Below are 15211 nucleotides of genomic sequence, written 5' to 3'. Positions count from 1 at the left end.
CCTCAATCTCCCGAGTCATCCAAGGTTCCCTACTTCTACCAGCCTTGCCCTTCACTTTATAAGGAATGTGCTTACCCTGAACCCTGGTTAACACACTTTTGAAAGCCTCCCACTTACCAGACGTCCCTTTGCCTGCCAACAGACTCTCCCAATCAACTTCTGAAAGTTCCTGTCTAATACCATCAAAATTGGCCTTTCCCCAATTTAGAATTTTAACTTTTGGGCCAGACCTATCATTCTCCATAGCTATCTTAAAACTAATGGAATTATGATCACTGGTCCCAAAGTGATCCCTCACTAACACTTCTGTCACCTGCCCTTCCTTATTTCCCAAGAGGAGGTCAAGTTTTGCCCCCTCTCTAGTCGGGCCATCCACATACTGAATGAGAAATTCCTCCTGAATACACTCAACAAATTTCTCTCCATCCAAGCCCCTAATGCTATGGCTGTCCCAGTCAATGTTGGGAAAGTTAAAGTCCCCTACTATTACCACCCTATTTTTCTTGCAGCTGTCTGTAATCACCTTACATATTTGCTCCTCAATTTCCCGTTGACTATTTGGGGGTCTGTAGTACAATCCTATCAAAGTGATCTCTCCCTTCTTATTTTTCAGTTCTACCCATATAGACTCAGTGGGCGAACCCTTGGATATATCCCCTCTCACTACTGCCGTGATGTTCTCCCTAATCAAGAACGCGACTCCCCCTCCTCTCTTACCTCCTGCTCTATCTTTCCTATAGCATCTGTACCCTGGAACATTGAGCTGCCAGTCCTGCCCCTCCCTTAGCCATGTTTCAGTAATAGCTATAACATCCCAGTCCCATGTACCCATCCATGCCCTGAGTTCATCTGCCTTGCCCATCAGACTTCTTGCATTGAAATAAATGCAGTTTAATCTAGACTTCCCTTGGTCTTTGCCCTGCTTTCTCAGACCATCTGTCCGGTCATGTTTTGTACACTCTCCCTTACTGCCTTTTGTTTCTGTCACCACTTTACTTCCCACTGACTTCCTGCATCAGTTCCCATCCCCCTGCCACATTAGTTTAAACCCTCCCCAACAGCACTAGCAAACACTCCCCCAAGGACATTGGTTCCAGTCCTGCCCAGATGCAGACCGTCCAATTTGTACTGGTCCCACCTCCCCCAGAACCGGTTCCAATGGCCCAGGAATTTGAATCCCTCCCTCTTGCACCATCTCTCAAGCCACGTATTCATCCTAGCTATCCTGTCATTCCTACTCTGACTAGCCCGTGGCACTGGTAGCAATCCTGAGATTACTACCTTTGAGGTCCTACTTTTTAGTTTAACTCCTAACTCCCTAAATTCAGCTTGTAGGACCTCATCCCGTTTTTTACCTATATTGTTGGTGCCTATATGCACCACGACAACTGGCTGTTCACCCTCCCCCTCCAGAATGTCCTGCAGCCGCTCCGAGACATCCTTGACCCTTGCACCAGGGAGGCAACATACCATCCTGGAGTCTCGGTTGCGTCCGCAGAAACGCCTGTCTATTCCCCTTACAATCGAGTCCCCTATCACTATAGCTCTGCCACTCTTTTTCCTGCCCTCCTGTGCAGCAGAGCCAGCCACGGTGCCATGAACCTGGCCGCTGTCACCTTCTCCTGGTGAGCCATCTCCCCCAACAGTATCCAAAACTGTATACCTGCAGGGGACCCCTGCACTGCCTTCCTACTCTTCCTCTGTCTGTTGGTCACCCATTCACTATCTCCCTCAGTAATTTTTATCTGTGGTGTGACCAACTCACTGAACGTGCTATCCACGACTTCCTCAGCATCGCGGATGCCTCAAAGTGAGTCCATCCGCAGCTCCAGAGCCGTCAAGCGGTCAAACAATAGCTGCAGCTGGACACACTTCCCGCAGGTGAAGGAACCAGGGACACAGGAAGGAGCCCTGAATTCCCACATCCCACAAGAGGAACATGACACGGGTCTGGGATCTCCTGCCATGACTTAACCCTTAAGTTAGCTTAACAACAACTACAATATCAAGACAAAAAAAAGGAAAGAAAAACTACTTACCACTCACCAGCAAAACTGCTCCTCGACACCAGTTCTTCTGCTACCCACTGTTCAGTGGAGGTGACTGAATGGGCGGGAGTAACACGATCCCCTATTACCCCACGCCCAATGGTCTCTGCGCAGGCAGGACGAGAATTTCATCAGGCGCGAGGACTCACCTGCGATCTGCGTTGGAAATCAGCGTTGAGCGAGCATTCCATGCAATTCGCACTTTCCACCAGCAGGGGGAGCTCCAATCTCTTAAAGGCAGGCTGTCTGTTAGAAATCTCTTAAAGGTAGCTGGTACCTGTTATTTGCTGAATATAACAGCCTGCTGTTTGCACGAAGCCTGAACGGAGATTAGACATTTCACACGTAAAACACAGATGCAGGTCCCATCCCTATGTTTACATACTGATGAGTTATGTTAAAATATTGAATAAAGGTTGTGCACCACGAAATCCCACATCCACCAATCTGCATGGCAGACCTCACCAATCTGCTGAGAGTCCGTACAGCAAGGTTCTCTGTTGATGCACCAGAGGCCTTGGTGCAAGAGGTGGACAGAAGGAGGGACATCCTATATCCACGGTGGGGGGGGGGGAGCAAGAGGCCCTCCAGACATACACCCAAAAGACAGTGGGAGGCAGCGGGGGACGAAGTCAATGCCAGGCGCACAGCATCATGAACATGAATGCAGTACAGGAAGAAGTTCAATACTTTGACATGAGTGGTCAAGGTGAGTGAGATCAACTGTCAAGTGGCGTCTCCTACCAACTGCACCACTGGCCACATCCACTCCTCCACGCACCAAACCCCCCAACACCCACCTACCAACAAACTCTTTCCATCAGTACTCAACTCTTCAAATCAGATGCTTCCTCTCACCCTCACACATTACCACTGTTGCAAGCCGCCAAACCACAACTCACAGGCCACACACACTGGCAGCTATTCATAAATGACAGGCACATTGCCCAGACCCACATCCCGCTTTCTTGCAGGAGAAGGTAGCGCGCATCAGTAGGCAGCAAGTGGCAATGGCATTCAGCCCCTCGAGCATGTTCCGCCATTCAATGAGATCATGGTGGAGCTGTGACCTAACTCCATATTTCTGTCTTAGCCCCATATCCCTTAATATCCTTGGTTCACAGAAATCTATCAGTCTCAGATTTAGAATTCACAATTGAGCTAGCATCAACTGCCGTTTGCAGAAGAGTGATCCAAACTTCTCCCAACCTTTTCATGTAGAAGCATTTCCTAACTTCACTCCTGCACGTCCTGGCTCTAAATATTAGCCTATGTCCCCACGTCCTAGTATTCAAGTGTAGGAGACCTCCAAAAACAGTTGTAAATGTGTGGGCAGCCAGAAGTAATAATCCAGCCACTAACCTGTAAATCCTGCATAGTCCCTTTAAATAGCGCTGGTAGAGGGTCCTCCAGGCACTCTTAAGACATGTTCAGATGGTCGGGGTTAAGATTGTGCATTGAGTTGAGCGTTAAGTCCCAAAATCGTGTGTATCACTTTAAATCAGCTCTGTACACTGATTGAAGCCATTTTCTCCCTACTTTACATGATTCCAGTGTTTGTTATCTGCGTTAACTCCTATACCAAGATGGCGTCTGGCGCATGTCACGCTGGAAACGTGTGTGCGCATCCAAGACGCCCTCTTGGATGTCGGAGAGGCTGTGTAACACCGAAATAACGGGCGTTACACGGCCCAATTTAGCACCCTTTCTATCTACCCGATCAAATCCTTTAATCATCTTAAACACCTTAATTAGATCACCCATTAATTTTTTATATTCAAAGGAATACAAGCCTGGTCTCTGCAACCTGTCCTCATAATTTAACCCTTTTAGCCCTGGTATCATTCTGGTGAATATGGGCTGCCCCCCTCCCCCACTCCAAGGCCAATATCTCCTTCCTGAGGTGCGGTGCCTAGAACTGAATGCAGTCTCCAGATGGGATCTAACCAGAGTTCTGTACAGCTGTAACATAATTTCTGCCCCTTTGTATTCCAGCCCTTTGAGATAAAGGTCAACATTCCATAAGCCTTTTAAAATAATTTTTTGTACCTGTCCACTAGGTTTTAGAGATTTCTGTACTTGGCCCCCTAAATCTCCCTGCTCATCCAAAGTTCCCAGCTTCTCACCATTTAGAAAATACTTTAATCTATCTTTCTTAGGTCCAAAGTGGATGACTTCACACTTTTCCACATTGAACTTCATCTGCCACTCACTTAATCGATCAATGTCCCTTTGCAACTTTCTGCTCCCATCTACATTATTGTGCCACCTAACTTAGTGTCATCAGCAAACTTAATTGTACAGCTCTCTATTCCTTCATCCAAGTCATTTATAAATATAGTGAAAAGCTGTGGTCCCAGTACAGATCCCTGGGGACACCACTAGTCACATCTTGCCAATTTGAGTACATATCCATTATCCTTACTCTCTGTCTCCTACCTCCTGACTAATTCCTATCCAAGCCAATAAGTTTCCTCCAATTCCTTGCGTTCTCATTTTTGTTAACAGTCTCTTATGTGGAACCTTGTCAAAAGCCTTCTGGAGGTCCATATAAATAATATCCATAGACACTCTCTTATCTACCACGTTAGTTACCTCCTCAAAAAGTTCAACTAGGTTTATTAGACATACTTTCCCCTTTACAAATGCTGGCTCTCTCTGAGCAACTCATATTTGTTCAAATGCTTTTTTTTTATTCGTTCAGAGGGAGCTGCGACGGAATTCGAAGTGATGTCAGGAATCAGAAAGGGACACGACACAGGGGAGGCACCTGATTGGTAAGTAGGTTCAGGTGAGTATTTCTACTATTCTACAGTAACTAAAGTAAAAAGAAAGGTGAGGTCTGCAACTCTTATAGCAAGTAGTGTTTAGGGGATAAATACAAACTAAATGGTACATTTTTAAGGGAGTGCAGGAACAGAGAGACCTGGGGCTGTATGTACACAAATCTTTGAAGGTGGCAGGAAAAGTTGAGAAGGCTGTTAAAAAAAAAGCATATCAGATCCCTGGCTTTATTAATAGAGGCATAGAGTACAAAACGAGGAAGTTATGTTAAACCTTTATAAAACCTCAGATGGAGTATTGTATTCAATTCTAGGCATCACATTTTAGGAAGAATGTCAAGGCCTTACAGCAGGGTGCAGAAGAGATTTACTAGAATGGTACCAGGGATGAGGGACTTCAGTTATGTGGAGAGACTGGAGAAGCTGGGGTTGTTCTCCTTAGAGCAGAGAAGGTTAAGAGGAGATTTGATAGAGGTGTTCAAAATCATGAACAGTTATAATAGAGTAAATAAGGAGAAACTGTTTCCAGTGGCAGAACATCAGTAACCAGAGGACACAGATTTAAGGTGACTGGCAAAAGAATCAGAGGCGACATGAGGAATCATTTTTTTACACAGCGAGTTGTTCTGATCTGGAATGCGCTGCCTGAAAGGGCGGGGGAAGCAGTCTCAATAGTAACTTTCAAAAGGGAATTGGATAAATACTTGAAGGGAAAAAAATTACAGGGCTATGGGGAAAGGGCAGGGGTGTGGGATTAATTAGATAGCTCTACCAAAGGGCTGGCACAAGCACAATGGGCCAAATGGCCTCTTTCTGTGCTGTACACAATGATCTCCCACCAAAGTCTTGCATTCTTTTCTATTCCTCAATTCTATCCATAGCGTTTCTACTGCCTGCTCACCCTTCCTGGTATCCCCTCTTCCTAATGCTGTAATCACGTCCCTTATCAATATTGCTACTCCTCCTTTTCCAATTTCCCTGTCCTTTCTAAAGGCCTTATAACCTGGAATATTAATACATGGATCTAATGCAGAACTTTTAGAAACAGCTTGCCTACATACGAACATACGAATTAAGAGCAGGAGTAGGCCATTCGGCCCCTCGAGCCTGCTCTGCCATTTGATAAGATCATGGCTGATCTGATTGTGACCTCAACCCTACTTTCCCGTCTACCTACTATAACCTTTGACTCCCTTGTTAATCAGGAATCTATCTAACTCAGCCTTAAAAATATTCAGTGACCCTGCCTCCACCGCTCTCTGGGGAAGGAGGTTCCACAGACTCACGACACTCTGAGAGAAAAAATTTCTTCTCATCTCCGTCTGAAATGGGAGACCCCTTATTTTTAAACTGTGGCCCCTAGTTCTAGTCTCTCCTACAAGGGGAAACATCCTCTCAGCATCTACCCCTTCTAGTCCCCTCAGGATCTTATATGTTTCAATAAGATCACCTCTCATTCTTCTAAACTCCAGTGTATACGGGCCCAACTTGTCCAACCTTTCCTCATAAGATACCCCCCTCATCCCAGGAATCAGTAGAGTGAACCTTCTCTGATCTGCCTCTAAAGCAATTATGTGCTTTCTTAAATAAGGAGACCAAAACTGCACACAGTATTCTAGATGTGGTCTCACCAATGCTCTGTACAACTGTAGTAAAACATCTCTACTTTTATATTCCATCCCCCTTGCAATAAATGACAACATTCCATTTGCCTTCCTAATCACTTGCTGTACCTGCATACTAACTTTTTGTGATTCATGTACTAGGACCCCCAGATCCCTCTGTACCTCAGAGTTCTGCGATCTCTCTCCATTTAAATAATATATTGCTTTTCTATTCTTCCAAGTTCACATTTCCCACATTATACTCATCTGCCAAATTTTTGCCCACTCACTTAACCTATCTATATCCCTTTGCAGACTCCTTATGTCCTCTTCACAACTTACTGTCATCAGCAAATTTAGCAACCATACATTCGGTCCCTTCATCCAAGTCATTGATATAGATTGTAAATAGTTGAAGCCTCAGCACTGATCCCTGTGGCACTCCACTCGTTACATCTTGCCAACCTGAAAATGACCTTTTTATGCCTACTCTCTGTTTCCTATTAGCTAACCAATCCTTTATCCATGCTAATATGTTACCCCCTACACCATGAGCTCTTATTTTGTGTAGTAGCCTTTGATGTGGCACCTTGCCTATATTTGTCAATTTAAGTAGGTTTGGCCCAAGAATTTATAACTCTGTAACAGAACTGTGGTTAGACAATTTATTTGTAAATTTATTATATATAAAACTCTATATGAGTAGGTCTGTCTGTGCATAATTTTGTTGTATTTATGCGTTGCTTGAAAAAAGAAATTCAGGAAAACGTGCACTGTTGGTGCTGTGTGTATATGGGTAGATCTCCGTACTGTTAGAAGTTCGCAGGGCGGGGATGTGACTGGCCGTAAGCAAGGATTTGGTTCGTTTGGTTTGGGCAATGAAATTCCAGTTTAACAGCATACCTTACGATGTAGTTGTTGCTTCTTTGTCTGAAAGGACAACGCCTCGAAAATAGCCACTGGTAATCAATACACGTTCATTTGTAATAGATAGGCTTTGCATTGGGAGTAAAACGGCGTGCAAAAAAGTTTCTTTTACATTTTTAAAAAACATTTTTAACACATGAATTTGCCATTTAAGGAATGACTGAAAAATGAATGAAAGGAAAGAATGGATGGAGGAAAAAGGAAACAAAATTATGAAATACTTAACCTCGCAAAACGAAGATTTCAAAACACCTTAGTCAAAATATGAACGCAGTTACGTGAAAGAAACGTCACTTGAAATCTGAGACCCAGTGAAACCCAGGCTAGGCATCAAATAAATATTAGAGGGAAAGAAACCAAATCAGTCGAGCGCACAGGGACAAGGACTGAAGGTTACTCACAGAGGTATTTAGAAATCTTGTCACTAATTTACTCATGGTGAAATTATTCGTTTTATTTGGTAGATCTAAATGATTTGCAAAAGTTTATTGCTTTAATCTTTATTTTAGTAACTAATCTTTTATGGATGCAACCGGAATTATCAGCAAGGCAATTACAGGAAAATATAAAGGTTAGGGTAAATGACTCAAAATGTTTAATTTGCTTTAAATATTGTTGCTTATTAATAACGAAATATACTTTAAACTGCGCAATATGTAAATACAACTATTGAGCAATTTTATAAAAATATTTTATTTATAAGGCAAATAGGCTGGATTCTCAATTGTGAAGTTACACCGTGCGGCATAGGAAACAGGTGCTGACATGCTGGTACTTTGTGTGTGTTAGAATCGCAGGAGCAAAGCTATAGGCACAAGCGTGGAAAAGGCAGCAAAACGATTTCTATTAGGGCAGATGGATATATGGGAATTATCTGATTTGAATGTTTGGTTGGCATTGATGATGAATGAGATGTGCCCGAGGTTTTACAGTACTGGATGGTCCAACAGAAGGAAAATATAATGGTGAAAATGCAATGAAAGATTGTCCCTTACTGTTGTGATATTAGTGGAGAAACTCTTAAGAATTTTTCTATGTAAAAAAAAAATTCCTATTGCATTCCTCCGTCTGCTCTTTAAAATAAATGACTTAACATCCGCGTTACAATAACGGGCAAAGGAATATCATATAAGTGCTTTAAGGGTACAACAAAACTAGTTTCTAACATGTGACCTACAAATGTATTATTGCCATGAAATATTGTTCTTTCTCCCTGTTTCCTCAATCTCCCACACCACTCATCCCCATTCCCACTAGACCCCACCTGCAACTTCCGCTGAGGCGTCGCTATAGTTGGCTGCTGACTAATATGGGTAACTTTAGTGCCCTAGTATACACAGATTTTGAGAATATAATTAAAAGATCTAATTAGAAATGGGAGCGGGCTAGAACACTACAACACAGATAGGGAGTGGTAGTGTCTTCATACATCTCACTGTGATCTAAGAGCTAAGTTTCTGATCCGTGCTTGCTCAGTTAGCTCCACTGTGCCTCAGTGCTCCATCTTTGGACTCTTCCTATTCATCATCAACATGCTCCCACTCAGCAACGTCCATAAGCACAGGTCCAGCTTCCACAAGGCAAGTGGGACTTGATCTCACAACCTTCTGACTCAGAGGCGAGAATGCCACCCTTGCTCAGTTCCCTTTGCCCTCATGAATTGATTTAATAGAATCATAGAATCTTACAGCACAAAGGATTTCAGGATATTTTCCCCGTCGCTCCAAATCCCTCCATGGCCTTGCTCCACCTTGTTTGAGCAATCGTCTCCAGACACTTAGCCACACTGATAATCTGGCCCTCTGATTCAAGACTATTGTACGTTCCCTGCCTACACTAATCTAACATTGGAACAGGATCTTCAAGGGACTACGCCTTGCTGTAGAACCATAGAAGTTTACAGAATAGAAGGAGGCCATTTGGCATCTCATGTCTATGCAGGCTCTCTGCCAGAGCATTAAAAATTTCATCCCACTACCCTGCTCCCTCCTGTAATTATATCGTGCCCTCTGGAATTCTTTCCAAACCACTTTACCTCGCGATCGCCCTTCCTGACTATAAAAGCTTCTGACCAGATAGACTGAAGAGTCTACCTTGAACCTGCACTTTCATTTGACCATGTCTTTGGTGACTCCCCTCATTTCTGCTCGACATCCACCTGTTGCCTCCTAGTTAATTCTCATTTATGCGGAAAGCATTGTACAAGTTCAAAAGTCGGGAATCCTTCAAAGGCTTTCAAAAAGTACTGTTCTGGTGCCATCACCCATCACTTTCACCCCTGCGCTCGCTGACCTACATTCGTTCCCAGACCAGCATGCCTTGATTTTAAAATTTTCATCCTTGTTTTCAAATCCATCCATGGCCTCGCCCCTCACTATCTCTGTAACCTCCTCCAGCCCTACAACCCTCCGAGACCTCTGCGCTCCTCCAATTCCGGCCTCTTGCACGTCCCTGATTTTCATCACTCCACCATTGGCGGCCGTGCCGTCAGCTGCCTGGGCCCTAAGCTCTGGAATTCCCTCCCTAAACCTCTCCGCCTCTCTCTCCTCCTTTAAGACACGCCTTAAAACCCACCTCTTTGACCAAGCTTTTGGTCACCTGTCCTAATACCTCCTTATGTGGCTCGGTATCAAATTTTGTTTGTTAACGCTCCTGTGGAGCATCTTGGGACATTTTATTATGTTAAGGACGCTATATAAATGCAAGTTGTTGTTATTTGTGCTAGCACTGCTAGATCCCGACGCATGGATCTCATGTAACCGAATGTAAAGCAAAGGTAACCCTGTGGAAAATGGGACTTTTTCCCAGCTGATGGCCCTCAGAGAATTCTAGCAGATTCACTTTCTTGTTGCAGCTGGTACCGTGTATTGGGAAGCTGCAGTACCTCCACTGGTCTTGTATACCATGAAACAGCTCTAAAGGTACTTGTGTAAACTAAGAAGTTGAGCACTTTTGTCTATTGTCTTGAGACTTTAGTCGCCTCTTTGCTCCCATTGCCAGCACAGAACATATACAAATAAACAATGTCATCAGAATAACTAGATTAACAAATCACAGCATTTAATTTAATTTGTGATGTAGACTGCAATTAGATTTGAATACAATTTCGCTTGCTAGCATTTCAAAGGCACATTTTAATGTAATCTTTTGCAATTATTTCAACCCTTTGTTCATTTTTGGCCCGTACTACCCTGTTTGACTGACAGCCTTACACCCTATTCTGGATATGAAAGGGTTTGGTGGAAGGAGACTATGAGAAAGGGAATAGAGCAAGACAAGAATGTAATCTAATGACCCTTATCACTCCTTAATTATCAGGTTAATTTCTTATGAGAAGTTCACATAGTTGACACCCTAGTACTGCATTAAATAAAGCCTTCAGCATGATCCCAAGATCATAAGCTAATGAGGAAGGTCATTCTTAATTCATCTATACAAAAGGTTGCCTCATTTCAGCATCTAATTGTTTCTTAGGGATCCAAGGTTTTCCCCTATCCATTGTATGTGCGCTTTGTTTGAAGAAGTACTTCTTGTTATCAGTTTTAAATTGACCTTTTACGAGTTTGAACCTGTATTTCCTTGTCCTACTCTCAAATTTAATTTAAAATAGCATTTCAGATTTATCTTTTCCATTCTTTTAACTGTCTTATAAAACCCTAGATCACCTCTCAGATGTTCCAGTCTTTCCTCATAACCCAGGTCTCTGACACTAGGGATCGCTCTCAAGGCTCTTCTCTACACTGTATGTATCTCGATGACCAGAACTGAACACTGTACTCAAGGTTGGGTCTGACTACTGTACAATTTGACCATGACTTCCTCTGACTTGCATCCTACTGTTTTGGCTGTGTAGCTCAGTATTCTGTTGGCCTTGTTGATGATGTTAGTTCTAACCTTCAGCACTGACTGGCGGGACACAGCATTCTTGGCCAAGTTGGCACAGAGTGGAGGCCAATAGCAAGCATTAACTGCCAACCCCAAGACCAGCTTAGTGAGTGTGGTGACGAGGCAGTGCAAAGAGAATCAGACTTGCTCTTGGAGGTAGAGTTGGCCTTTCATTCTGGGCTGAGTGCCTCAGTCTCCCTACAGAGACCAACATAGCAACCTTGCACTCACTGGCCTCTACATACCTTCCCAGCCAAACGGATGATCCGAAACATAGTTCTGAGCTGCATCTTCATGTGTATCTATGGCTGCTGTGGAACCCATCTCACAATATAAAGGAGAGGGTTTTTTTTGGTGGGATGGACCTGAACTGATAATGCAGATAAAGCAATGTAAATGTGGTATGGGGCTGCTTCTCAATGAGAAGGAAGGCAGATCAGGGGGAGGGCCAGTCTGGACTAACGTTGCACTGTTCATCCTGGTGTGGCATAGCCAAAGGTCAGGGGTTAGTTCACTTGCCAACCCCTTTCGGCTGGAGATAGATGCATAGGCAGGTTATTTAAAGAGGAGAGAAAACAATGGAGGAATCTTATCGTGTCGTTTCTGAAGGCCTTCTGAGGGCAATATCTCCTATGGGTGTTGTGATCTTCCCACAAATTGTGATAATTTGTCAATTGGATGCGGCTTTTACCAAAGTGTCACAGTGACGCCAAAGATGTCACTGCAATACCTATACTCTTATACCTTCCTAACAAGGTGGTACATAACCACATCCACATTTTAAATCAGATTCCTCTTTAACATCAAAGTCAAACATCAAGCAGCTTGAAGGCTGAACAACAACAACTTGCATTTATATAGCGCCATTAACATAGTAAAAGTCCCAAGGTGCTTCACAGAAGTGCTATCAAACAATATACGAACATACGAATTAAGAGCAGGAGTAGGCCATTCGGCCCCTCGAGCCTGCTCTGCCATTTGATAAGACCACGGCTGATCTGATTGCGACCTCAACCCTACTTTCCCGTCTACCTACTATAACCTTTGACTCCCTTGTTAATCAGGAATCTCTCTAACTCAGCCTTAAAAATATTCAGTGACCCTGCCTCCACCGCTCTCTGGGGAAGGGAGTTCCACAGACTCACGACCCTCTAAGAGAAAAAATTTCTCCTCATTTCCATCTGAAATGGCAGACCCCTTATTTTTAAACTGTGGCCCCTAGTTCTAGTCTCTCCCACAAGGGGAAACACCCTCTCAGCATCTACCCTTTCAAGTCCCCTCAGGATCTTATATGTTTCAATAAGATACCTCTCATTCTTCTAAACTCCAGTGTATACAGGCCCAACTTGTCCAACCTTTCCTCATAAGGCAACCCCCTCATCCCAGGAATCAGTCGAATGAACCTTCTCTGAACTGACTCCAAAGCAGTTATGTCCTTTCTTAAATAAGGAGACCAAAACTGCACACAGTATTCTAAATGTGGTCTCACCAATGCCCTGTACAACTGTAGCAAAACATCTCTACTTTTATATTCCATTCCCCTTGCAATAAATGATAACATTCCATTTGCCTTCCTAATCATTTGCTGTACCTGCATACTAACTTTTTGTGATTCATGTACTAGGACCCCCAGATCCCTCTGTACCTCAGAGTTCTGCAATCTCTCTCCATTTAAATAATATACTGCTTTTATATTCCTCCTGCCAAAGTGGGCAAGTTCACATTTTCCTACATTATATTCATCTGCCAAATTTTTGCCCACTCACTTAACCTATCTGTATCCCTTTGCAGACTCCTTATGTTCTTGTCGCAACTTACTTTCCTACCTACCTTTGTGTCATCAGCAAATTTAGCAACCATACATTTGGTCCCTTCATCTAAGTCATTGATATAGATTGTAAATAGTTGAGGCCCAAGCACTGATCCCTGTGGCACTCCATTCGTTACATCTCGCCAACCTGAAAATGACCCATTTATGCCTACTCTCTGTTTCCTATTAGCTAACCAATCCTTTATCCATGCTAATATGTTACCCCCTACATCATGAGCTCTTATTTTGTGTAGTAGCCTTTGATGAGGCACCTTGTCAAAAGCCTTCTGGAAATCAAAGTACACCACATCCACAGGATCCCCTTTATCCACGTTGCTTGTTACTTCCTCAAAGAACTCTCATAAATTAGTCAAACACGATTTCCCTTTCACAAAGCCGTGTTGACTCTGCCTGATTGCATTGAGATTTTCTAAGTGCCCTGTTATAACCTGCTTAATAATAGATTCTAGCATTTTCCCTATGACAGATTTATTATAATATTTGACACCAAGCCGCATAAGGAGATATTAGGACAGGAGTTTGGTCACAGAGGTAGGCTTCAGGGAGCGTCTTAAAGGAAGAGAGAGAGATAGAGAGGCAGAAAGGTTTATGGGAAGGAATAAACCTTATTTCAACCTTATTTCAAATTAGCTTTATGTACCCCACTTCTCTGGCAGCCTCCAATTTCTGACAGATTAATAAACCCAAAATTGAAGCCCTAATCCAATAATTGGGATCCAATTTCTAGCGTGAATCTGGAGCAAGTTTGCGCTATGAGTGTTGTACTCCAGCCTTGGACATCTGCCCATGGGTCTGGTCTCAGGCTGCAGCACTGCTATAAATAGAAGCCCTGATGAAATCAAAGGCAGAAGTGGCCAACCAGAGTGCCAGCCCTCTTTCTCCAACCTGTGTCGGTAGTAAAGGGATTTCAACATCACTCATCTGTACTGCGCTTCTCAGCCACTGTGTAAAGTGATTGAAACATAAAAAAAGTCTTTTGCAAGCTGCAGCTGCTTATACTAACTAAGCTGTATTAAAATCCATATTAAATTACATATTTTTGTTCCATAAACATCCCTCCTTAACTGGGAATGCTCACTATAGCTGAGTGGTATTGAAACTACTTCGCTACCCATAAGGGTGAAGAGGAAACATTTTATTGGATTTTTTTTGTTGATGGCCTTGGCAACTCTGGCAAATTAGCCTTGGCGTTTGACACTCATGTCAGGAGCCAGCAGAACTCGTATGGCAATAGAGCAGAATAGAAAAAACCAATAAAGGAGCTATCACACATGTAATTGCTTTTGTGGAGGAACTAAATTCTTACATATTTAACAATCCTTCAGAGTTTTACAATTCCAGGTAATGTACTGGTCACTGGGTAACTTAAGTATTACTACTAAAGTAAAGGGTCACCTATTAATAAAAAGGTGTTAACTTTAACTCTAGCTCAACCTATAACTCCATCCTGACAATATAATTATAATCCTTACTCTAAAACTGATCAAATTGTCATTTTTTATAGCACTATATTCGTAATTCTAACTTACAATGACTGACAACCCAAATTCCTGTGACTGGTTCTATGACATTTTTTCTTAAAACTAATCACACAAGAAAACACAGTAAGGATTTTGTTTCGTCTGCAAACCTCAGTGCAAAACCTAAGGCCTTACCTATATTTGTACCTGACCATATTTCTTTTCTCCCAATTTTCCCCTTGCCCTTCTATTCTAAAGGAGTAATTCCTTCCCAGGACTCAAGTTGCCCTCCAATACATTGGCTACTTGCCATTCTTCATGTGTGAGCATTGGCAAGCTATTCAATCCTAGGGCATCATAATCAAAGCCGATCCACTGGGAGCCTACTTTCCTTTCCATTGGTTTCAATACAGCTGTGACTCTGGGTAGCACTCACGCCTCTGATTCGGAAGGTTGTGGGTTCACGCCCCACTCCAGAGACTTGAGCACAAAATTTAGCCAGACACTTCAGTGCATTACTGAGGGACTGCTGCACTGTTGGAGGTGCCGTCTTTCAGATGAGATGTTAAACCGAGGCCTTGTCTGCCCCTCTCAAGTGGACATAAAAGATCCCATGGCACTATTTCGAAGAAGAGCAGAGCAGTTCTCCCCGGTGTCCTGGCCAATATTTATC

The 15211-nt window shown here is 43.2% G+C and overlaps 1 protein-coding gene across 1 annotated transcript in view; it reads left to right on the top strand.

Moving 5' to 3' along the window:
- The first annotated feature begins 7708 nt into the window (after positions 1-7708).
- Positions 7709-15211, top strand: part of LOC137304853 (mucin-2-like) — a 50120-nt gene continuing 42617 nt past the window's right edge. Inside the window, exon 1 of the mRNA XM_067973657.1 lies at positions 7709-7767. The gene's annotated coding sequence lies outside the window, so the exon portion shown is untranslated. The remainder of the gene's footprint in view (positions 7768-15211) is intronic.

Source organism: Heptranchias perlo, chromosome 38 (genome assembly GCF_035084215.1).
Source record: "Heptranchias perlo isolate sHepPer1 chromosome 38, sHepPer1.hap1, whole genome shotgun sequence".
Taxonomy (NCBI): Eukaryota; Metazoa; Chordata; class Chondrichthyes; order Hexanchiformes; family Hexanchidae; genus Heptranchias; species Heptranchias perlo.
The sequence above is the reverse complement of the archived record's forward strand: the minus strand, read 5'-3'. Positions and strand labels throughout refer to the sequence as shown.